The sequence below is a fragment of the Mixophyes fleayi genome, chromosome 6 (genome assembly GCF_038048845.1).
Source record: "Mixophyes fleayi isolate aMixFle1 chromosome 6, aMixFle1.hap1, whole genome shotgun sequence".
Classification (NCBI taxonomy): Eukaryota; Metazoa; Chordata; class Amphibia; order Anura; family Limnodynastidae; genus Mixophyes; species Mixophyes fleayi.
In genome coordinates, this window is record NC_134407.1 from 51,429,690 (window position 1) to 51,438,245 (window position 8,556).

Sequence of the window (8,556 nt, forward strand, 5' to 3'; positions counted from 1 at the left end):
CCCTTGCCTCTCCGTTTCTTTACTTACCTTTTGTCAACTTCTTTCTTTTCTTTTCTGCTCTTCTGTCTCCTCTTCTGTCTTCTTTCTTCCTGCTGGCTGCGGCGCTCCTCACTGACTGACAGGCGTGACTTGATGACGTCACGCCCAGCAGTCAGTGTGAATGGAGGAGAGGAGGGACACGGCGCCGCGCGATCACGTGAGTATTTTTTATTTTTATTTTTTTTTCTTCCAGCTCCCATGAACCCCCCCCGCGGGAAAAAAAAATAAAAAAAGTTTTAAAAAAAATAGCGCAACAGAGAAAAATAATAAAAAAATAAAAATAAATTTAATTAGCAGCGAGGGCCTGGCATGGCCGGGCCCGGGTAAACTGTACCCGCTCCCCCCCCTCTCGGCGGCCCTGCTGGTTTTAGACAGATAAATGCTGGATCAGTGTTAAGTGTAATCATCTAGTGACAGAATAGGCCGATAGCTCTTCTGTAGACTGGTATGTTCACAATAGAGCAGTGCAGAATGGGTGACACACGCACCTGCTACTGGTGTTTGTGGTATTGTATGTTTTTTTGGAAGGGAAGTTAATAAGGGACACCCTATCATTTCATAGAGCCAGAGCGGGAACAACCTCCCCCCCCCCCCCCCCCATCATCAATCGTGACACAGCCATGCCCCCATGGTTATGTGACCATGCACCCAGTGATGTGCGCTCACCACTTTTAGGTGGTGCCACATAAACACTGTCCTGATTTGCCAGGGAGACAGTTTGGCAGACAAAATATGCCCACTACATATAAACAGTCCTATTAGGCCCAAAGCGAGAAGGTCAAATCAGAAGATTCCACAATGACTATTGTCAGGATCAGCATCCATTACCACTAGTAGGTGGAACAATCACACAGTATGCAGAAATATGGAGCCACTTCATCACTGATCAAACAGGTATTGTACATTGGAAGATATGGGTACAAGATAAAGTTTAATCAGTATTGTAAAGTGAACTTCTTTATTCAGCTCAGCGCTCCTTCAACCTGGGCAGAAATGGTAGCCTTGCCAAACAGTCTGCAATCATTAATTAAAACAAATGCAGTTTCTCTTGTTCCTGCAGGTCAAGAAGGCACAGGCTTTTATTCCAGACTCTTCGTTGTCCAAAAGTCATCAGGGGCTTTTCCTGCAGTAGAGATTTGAAGAGGCTCAACAAGTTTGTTCGTCCCAGACATTTCCACATGGGGTCTGTGAATTATATCCTAACAGCCATTGGCAAAGGAGATTTTCTCTCACATCCCTAGACTTTCAGGATGTCTATTTTCATATCCCCGTTGCAGTTCATCACAGGAAATTCCTCACATTCTGGGCTAATATTTTCAGTTCACCTGGCTGGTGACATCTCCAAGAACTTTTACCAAAGTTTCAGTTGCTCTTGTTGTGGGGGGCTCAGAACGCATTAATTGCAAGACAGCTCAGGTGATATTTTTTTCTGGAAAAACATGGTTGGAGTATAAGCAGGGAAAACATTTTCTCATCCCGTCGCAAGAAATAAAGTTACTGGGGGTCCAGATAAACAATATACAGAGCAAAGTGTCTATGTCGCAGTAGATGTGCATCAAGATCCAGTCCCTAGCACATCAGCTACAGCTTCATTAATCATCAGGGAGGTTCCAGAAGCTGGACCTTGATGGTGGAAGTAGCTAAGATCATAAAACCTGAACTCCGCATTGCATGTAAAACAGAATGAGTTAGCAGATTAACATAGGAGAATAGTCCCTTCATCGTGAGGTATTCCAGCTCTTTGTAGAAAGATTTGGGCTTCCTCAGGTGGACATCATGGCAACGAGAAGACATTCAAAAGTTTGCAGATTCTTCTCTTGACATAGAGGGAATAGATACTTTGCCAGTTCTATGCACATTTTGCCTGGGATATGTCTTCCCTCCACTTCCACTCGACATTCGCATGCTAAAAAGATTGAAAAAGAAAGGGCAGAAGTGATAGTAATTCTTCAGTTTTGGCCTAATTTTTTTGTAGCCTGGAAGATGCTCAAGAAAACCTGGCCTCTGCTTCTTCTGTCAGATCTACTGCACCAAAGCCCAGTCTAAATCCAGAGTGGCTAGCTCTGATGGTATGAAGATTCAGCGCAAGCTGCACAGGAAGAAGAATAATTCTTTAGATATCTATTACAGGATCTGGAAGAAAAGTATCGCTTGGTGGAATTTTAAATTCAGTCCAGCAGCAGGAATCATTCCACAGATCCTTGACTTCTTCCAGGGTAGTTTCAGCAAGGAGCCTTTTCTCAGTATGTAGATAAAGTGGTGCTAAGAGCGAATCCAGAGTTGCTACCTTAGGTAGTCACTAGGTTCCACATTAATCAAGGTTTTACTGCCAGCTTTCTGTCTACCAAAGGATGAAAATGATAGAAAACTGCACTCACTGGACTTGAGAGCAATTTCCATATATCTGTATAAAAGAAAGATTCAGTAACACAGAGCAACTCTTAGTGGTTCCAGCTGAGCAATGAAAAGGAGGTGCTCCTTCTAAACAAGCCATTTTCATATGGATCAGAAAAGTTATATCAGAGTAATGGGCGTAAGAGATCCTGAGTGCCCACTCAACACAAGCAAAGCCAACATCTCAGGCTCAGACTTCTATAGTGGAGTTTTGCAAAGCAGCTGGATGGTAGACTATTCATACTTTCCTTATCATCTGGACATCTTATCCACCTCTGACTCTCAGTTTTAGAGACGTTCTCAGTTCAGCCACTAAATACATTTTTAATTCGCAGCATATGTCGCTAGTTTTGTTTCTTGAGGGGCTCACCCTACTGTATTGCTTTGGTACATCTCCGTGTTATGGCTGCCTTGGAGGATTGAAGAGGGAAAGTGTGAATTATACTTACAGTTAATCCTTTTCTCCGAAATACTCCATGGCAGCCCAATTCCTCACCCATGCTTGTAATATATTGTGTTTTTTTAGGTTATATTTTTCAGAAGAAACTTGGGTAATCACTCAAAGACCACCCGAGGTGTGTTTTTTTTAACCTTCTGTCTCTACCCTGGAAAGGGAACTTGTCCAGTATTATGGCTGCTATAGAGTATTAAGAGGCTAAAGAAATTAGCGGTAAGCATAATTCACACTTATAAACATACACAACATGGTTTTTTTTGAAGATTTACAAAAATTGTAAATGAAAACGTATCTTATTTTTAAACATAATATGGTAGCAAAAAGGCCATAATCTTTACCCAACAGGATTGAGTCCCAGTGAAATGGTGGCGCCGCATCACAGGGACAGAGCCAAAACGATGTGAATCTCGTCATTGAGGCCCTGTCCCATCCACTTCAGTAGGAAGGAAGGGGAGGAGGGTCTGCTTCCCAGAGAGTCCTGGAGAACTACCCAGAATTCGGGATTCATTCTCCTGATTATCTATATCTGCCCTAAAGAGGACACATAGCTCATCCTCAGAAAGGCAGATTTTTAGTTGCTTATCACAGTAGAGTATATTAGTCAGTGCCTATTTTATACTTTCATCTTATTTCAATTGTGTCCTTTGTTGAGGTTTCAGGGCATTGATTATTTAGGATAGGATTATTATATAAGCATAGCATGTATCTCTATTGTCAGTCACTTCCTTCACACTAGATGGCGCCACTATACTTTATCGACATTACTTTCCTGTTCTTAAAATTAATTATATTTCTTTATTTATACTCTGTGGTCAGTGACCAATACATAGACCTGCAAATCTCACTTTTCTTATGTTTCACTGTTCTATGTTTGTACCCAGTACATGCTTTGTAATTTTCAAAATGCCATTTAAGGCTGTTAAGAACCCCTCCAGCCAGTACAGCAAAACCCGGAGTCTGCTCCGAAAGCCTGGTGTTCACTGTTGCTCCTAATGGTGGGGGCAGGCTTGGCTGCAGACAAACAGAGGGTGGTGAGATGTGCACTGGCTGGGGAGAACCCAGAAATAGAGTTACCGAGGCCGTAGAGCAGGAAGTGCAGGAGGGAGTCAGATGAGACACCGAGTGGATGGTGCCAAGACTGATATATCACTTGTGGCCACTGGAATAAATAAAGGAACAGCTGATAGAGAATTCCCCTGATACACAGCAACCTCTGTACCGGTGCTTGTCCGGAAAGGAACGGAACTTGCAGTGATAGGTAAAGATGATGAAACTGAACGTAGGCAGTTGCCAGGGGTAACTACAATCCACAGTACCGGTGAGAGTCCAGAGATTTAGGGGAAACAGTTTTTAGGCAGTTGCCAGGAGTAAATACAACCCACAGTACCGGTGAGAGTCCGGAATTTTGAGGGAAAACAGTTCTTAGGCGTTTGCCAGGGATAACTGCAACCCACAGTACCGGTGAGAGTCCGGAGGTTTAGGGGAAACAGTTCTTAGTTGCATGGGGTAACTGCAACCCACAGTACCGGTGAGAGTCCGGAGGTTTAGGGGAAACAGTTCTTAGTTGCATGGGGTAACTGCAACCCACAGTACCGGTGAGAGTCCGGAGATTTAGGGGAAACAGTTCTTAGGCAGTTGCCAGGGGTAACTGCAACTACAGACACACGGTGATATATGTACACAGTCAAAAGTACCTGTGGCAAGGTTGAATCCGGAGCCAGAGGTAGATTGTTGAAATCTGAGCGCAGAGATGCTGCAGGGACTGTGTCTCTGAATACAGGTAGGATGAGCAGAGGAGCTTCAGATCATGCCGGAGCCATGCCTGGTAGCACAACTTTACCGGGGTCCAGGAGATAGCTGACTGGAACTGGTGAGTAGATAGTAGAATTGTCAGGAACAGAATCAGGTCTGGTACACGGGAAATCCACACAGGAGAAGAGTCAAAGCAGAGCTGAGTCGGTACAGAGGGAAATCCAATGAAGAGTAGACAGGAACGGAAATGGTCTGGTACACGGGGATACCACAAGCCGGCAGGAAACAACAGGAAAAGGTAACAGGGAGAACACAAGGGTGCAGAACACTTGATAAACGTATTACCGGCAATCCTGCAGAGGATTAGCCGGCTATTTAGGAGAGCAGAACCAATAGGCTGCAAGTGATAATGAGGAGCCAGGTGAGTAAGCTCAGAGAAACAGGCTGGCCAGGTGAGGCATTACATAGAAATGACAGCCTGAATGAGGGCAGATTCTGACAGAGAACAGACCTAACTGACCCTATCTAAAACCTATCTAATCTATCAAGGTAATCTATCTGCCTATATGATCTACCTAAACTAATCTATCTAAGAACTAAACTAACTACCTATCTAAACACCCAAGTGGCTATCTAATACCTACCAAACTACCTATCCCTAACTAACTATCCTACCTATTTCTAACTATCTATCTAGTTACTCTGACAGAGAGCCCGGCGAGTCATAACAAAGGCAAATGTAAAATGATCCCATTGGGTAGGCATTTATGTTAGCCATCTACTAATAATCCTAACCACAGATGTTAAAAAAGAACAAATATAAAGTTTAAATTGTTTTATGTGAAAGAGAGAACAGTAACATCTCAATAATTTGTAGTTTTGAAAAACTATTAATTTTGTACATGCAAGAGGTCATGTCTATAAGGTATTGGAGAAACATAGCTGGAAATCACTCCAAAGGCTAGAATTGCTAAACTGCAGGTTTGAAAAAGTGGAGATGTTGCCTATAGCAACCAATCACATTCTAGCTATCATTTGTTTAGTACATTCTACAAAATGACATCTAGAATCTAATTGGTTGCTATAGGCAACATCTCCACTTTTTCAAGCCCGCAGTTTAGTAAATTTACCCTAATACTCAAATAACTGATTCTGCATGTGATATTATTAGCGTTGCTCAGGCTCGTTCCCCAAGAACCGAACTTAACAGATCCGCACGCCTTCGGAATTGAAAACGAGGCAAAACGTCATTGTTACGGCGTCGGATCTTGAGAGTTTTGGATTCTATAAATACCGCCCTCCACAGCGATCCAGCGCCATTTCACAGAGCGACACAAAAGCGGTAGCACGGTTGTTGTCAGTCTCTAGTGCAATTGGGCAGCGTCATAGCTAGAAAAGAAAAAGTAGAATGTCTCTGGAGACTTTGAAGAACACTGCTACCCCTCCTGAGTTATAGCTCACACAGAAACAGGAGAGCTCCATTGCTAATTATCATTGCTGAAATAGAAATAATAGGGCTAGTAGTCTTGGTCTAAATCTGCAGTCACATTGTCCTGTGTTATATAGCTAACACACAAACAGGACAGTCTTTCTCATTGGGCACGCTGGGCAGCTCCGCGGGGGTCCCACGTACACATGGGCTCCATGGGTGGGGTACGGGTTGCTGATGCTGATGACATCGACACAGTACACCTACAATAAAAAAATGATTGAATGAAAAAACGACAGCTAGAATGACAGACTTGCCTGAAATACGACTGTGCAGATCTTCGATGCCAGCAGAAGGATGCCAGCACCTCCTTCCGACTGTCCAGGTCTCTGGCACCACTGTGTGACAGCTGTGCGCCCTTCATGCCTTTCAATTTAAAACGGCAATGTCGTCACCCTGCAGGGACACTTTAAATGGGGTTCCCGACATTGCCGGGGTCAGTGAACATCTCTAGATATTATGTCCTTATTTCACTTCCATAAACTTTGAACAATTCTGTGCTTACTGACAAAATTTCCGCCCACAGATTAATATTAAGTAGCTGTGAGTGAACGATCCAGTCCAATTGTGATGTTTCTGAAACACATCCGTTTGGTTTTGCAATGATTTCAGACGCTTGAATAGCATCTCATGTTTCGATGTTTATCCTATATCTAAGAGCAAAAAGCTGGTAGAGGACATCGCTGCTGGAAAGTGCCCTGTAGATCCTCAGCTAAGGCAGCATTTGCCACGCCATTTGGTCCATTCCAGTATAAGGTGCTTTTATTTGGTTAAAACAGGTCACCTGCCATGTTCCACAGGCTCATTAATTGAGTTCCATAGCCCTATACTTCTTCAGCAGCTTATCAACAATGTGGTAATATATTTTACAGATTGAGAGTGTCACATATCTTAAGTAGACACCACATCGAACTCCTTAAAATGAAATATATACCACAGCCCTTTACATAGTTCAAACTCTCTCAAATAGTAAACTTACAAGCACGGCCCTCTTTGTTGTCTGGTGGTTAATACCCAGTCTTTATTACTGTGTTTGTGTATATATATATATATATATATATATATATATATATATATATATATATATATATATACAGTATATAAATATAACTTAAAACCAACATTACATAAATTAGCATTAATATGACTACTGTAAGAAGTGCTTCCTCTGAGAGCAAACGATTCCCCAGGGGATGCTTTAACAGTACTATAGTATTGCTGTCCTTGGCTAATAAACAAGATCAATCACCTTGCAGTGATAGTTATCAGGCACCCTGAAGGCATTGCTTTTCAAGTGGCTTTCAACCACTTGACAATTGACACCAAATATTTGGAAACTTAAGTAGTAAAGGAAGGATCACTTGTGCTTACATGTAAAAATAAGGAGTCTGAATATTAAAAAGGACAATTACACATGTAATGGGAGCAGATTTATAATGCCAGTGATATGAATAATCTACTAAGAATATTTTGACTACAACTCTTGGGAGAGCCTCAATGCTTATCAGCTTATTCACAGACTAGCTTCATCTCTTGGGCGCAGTGACCTAGAGAATTGTGAAAGCAATCAGGGTTTGGGCATGTTGTCAATACCCTGCTGATTGAGCGAGCTGCAGTGTTGTGCAGCTTGTTCACTCAGTGGCATCTCAACAACACAAGTTCTGCTTAGTTTCAAAATGCCTCAGTGACATGGAGAATAGTTTAGGTTGAACAGCTTTGGGAATGACAAGCTCCATACCACAAGGGTACTGTGGAAGGGGTGGTTTTCACTATAGTTCTCCTTTATGTCATAAGAGTTACAGGTTCATCGTTGACAACAGTGATCGGCTGGAGTTCACCATAAAGAAGCTTAATAAGCAGTACAGTGTAAGCAGAATATGCATGCAGTCGGGACAAAGTCCTGATTGTGCGATACAGTCACACATAATTGGGACTGCCCGACCAGAATCGGGACAGCTGGCTACATTTGCCCTTATATTTGAAGGGGTAAGGAAGGATTGGAGAGCAGAGTCTCAAATAATAGATATATTAGTGCAGTCAGAATATGGTGGTTACCTTCCCAAAAGGTTTTATGAGATCACCTGAGAATGATCTGAATGATTATGATCACATCGTTATTTGTCATCGTGTTTGTTCTGGGGCCAGACCTGCTGATATATTGGGGTGATTGCCCAATGTAGTATGTAAAAGCTCTGAAATGGTAAAAATTTTGCATGTGTGGAGCTAAATTCTCTCAATATATATGTGATTGCTCAATTTGGGTAAGTACGGCTCAAAAAACCAAAATAGAGTACATGACTTGTATTAGTTTTGCTGTATGCGGGGGGGGGGGGGGGGGGAACACAGAGGTTTCACACTTATCAATACAAAACACACACACACGGGCAATGCTCTATATCCAGGGTTCAGTTTGGACAAATCCTGA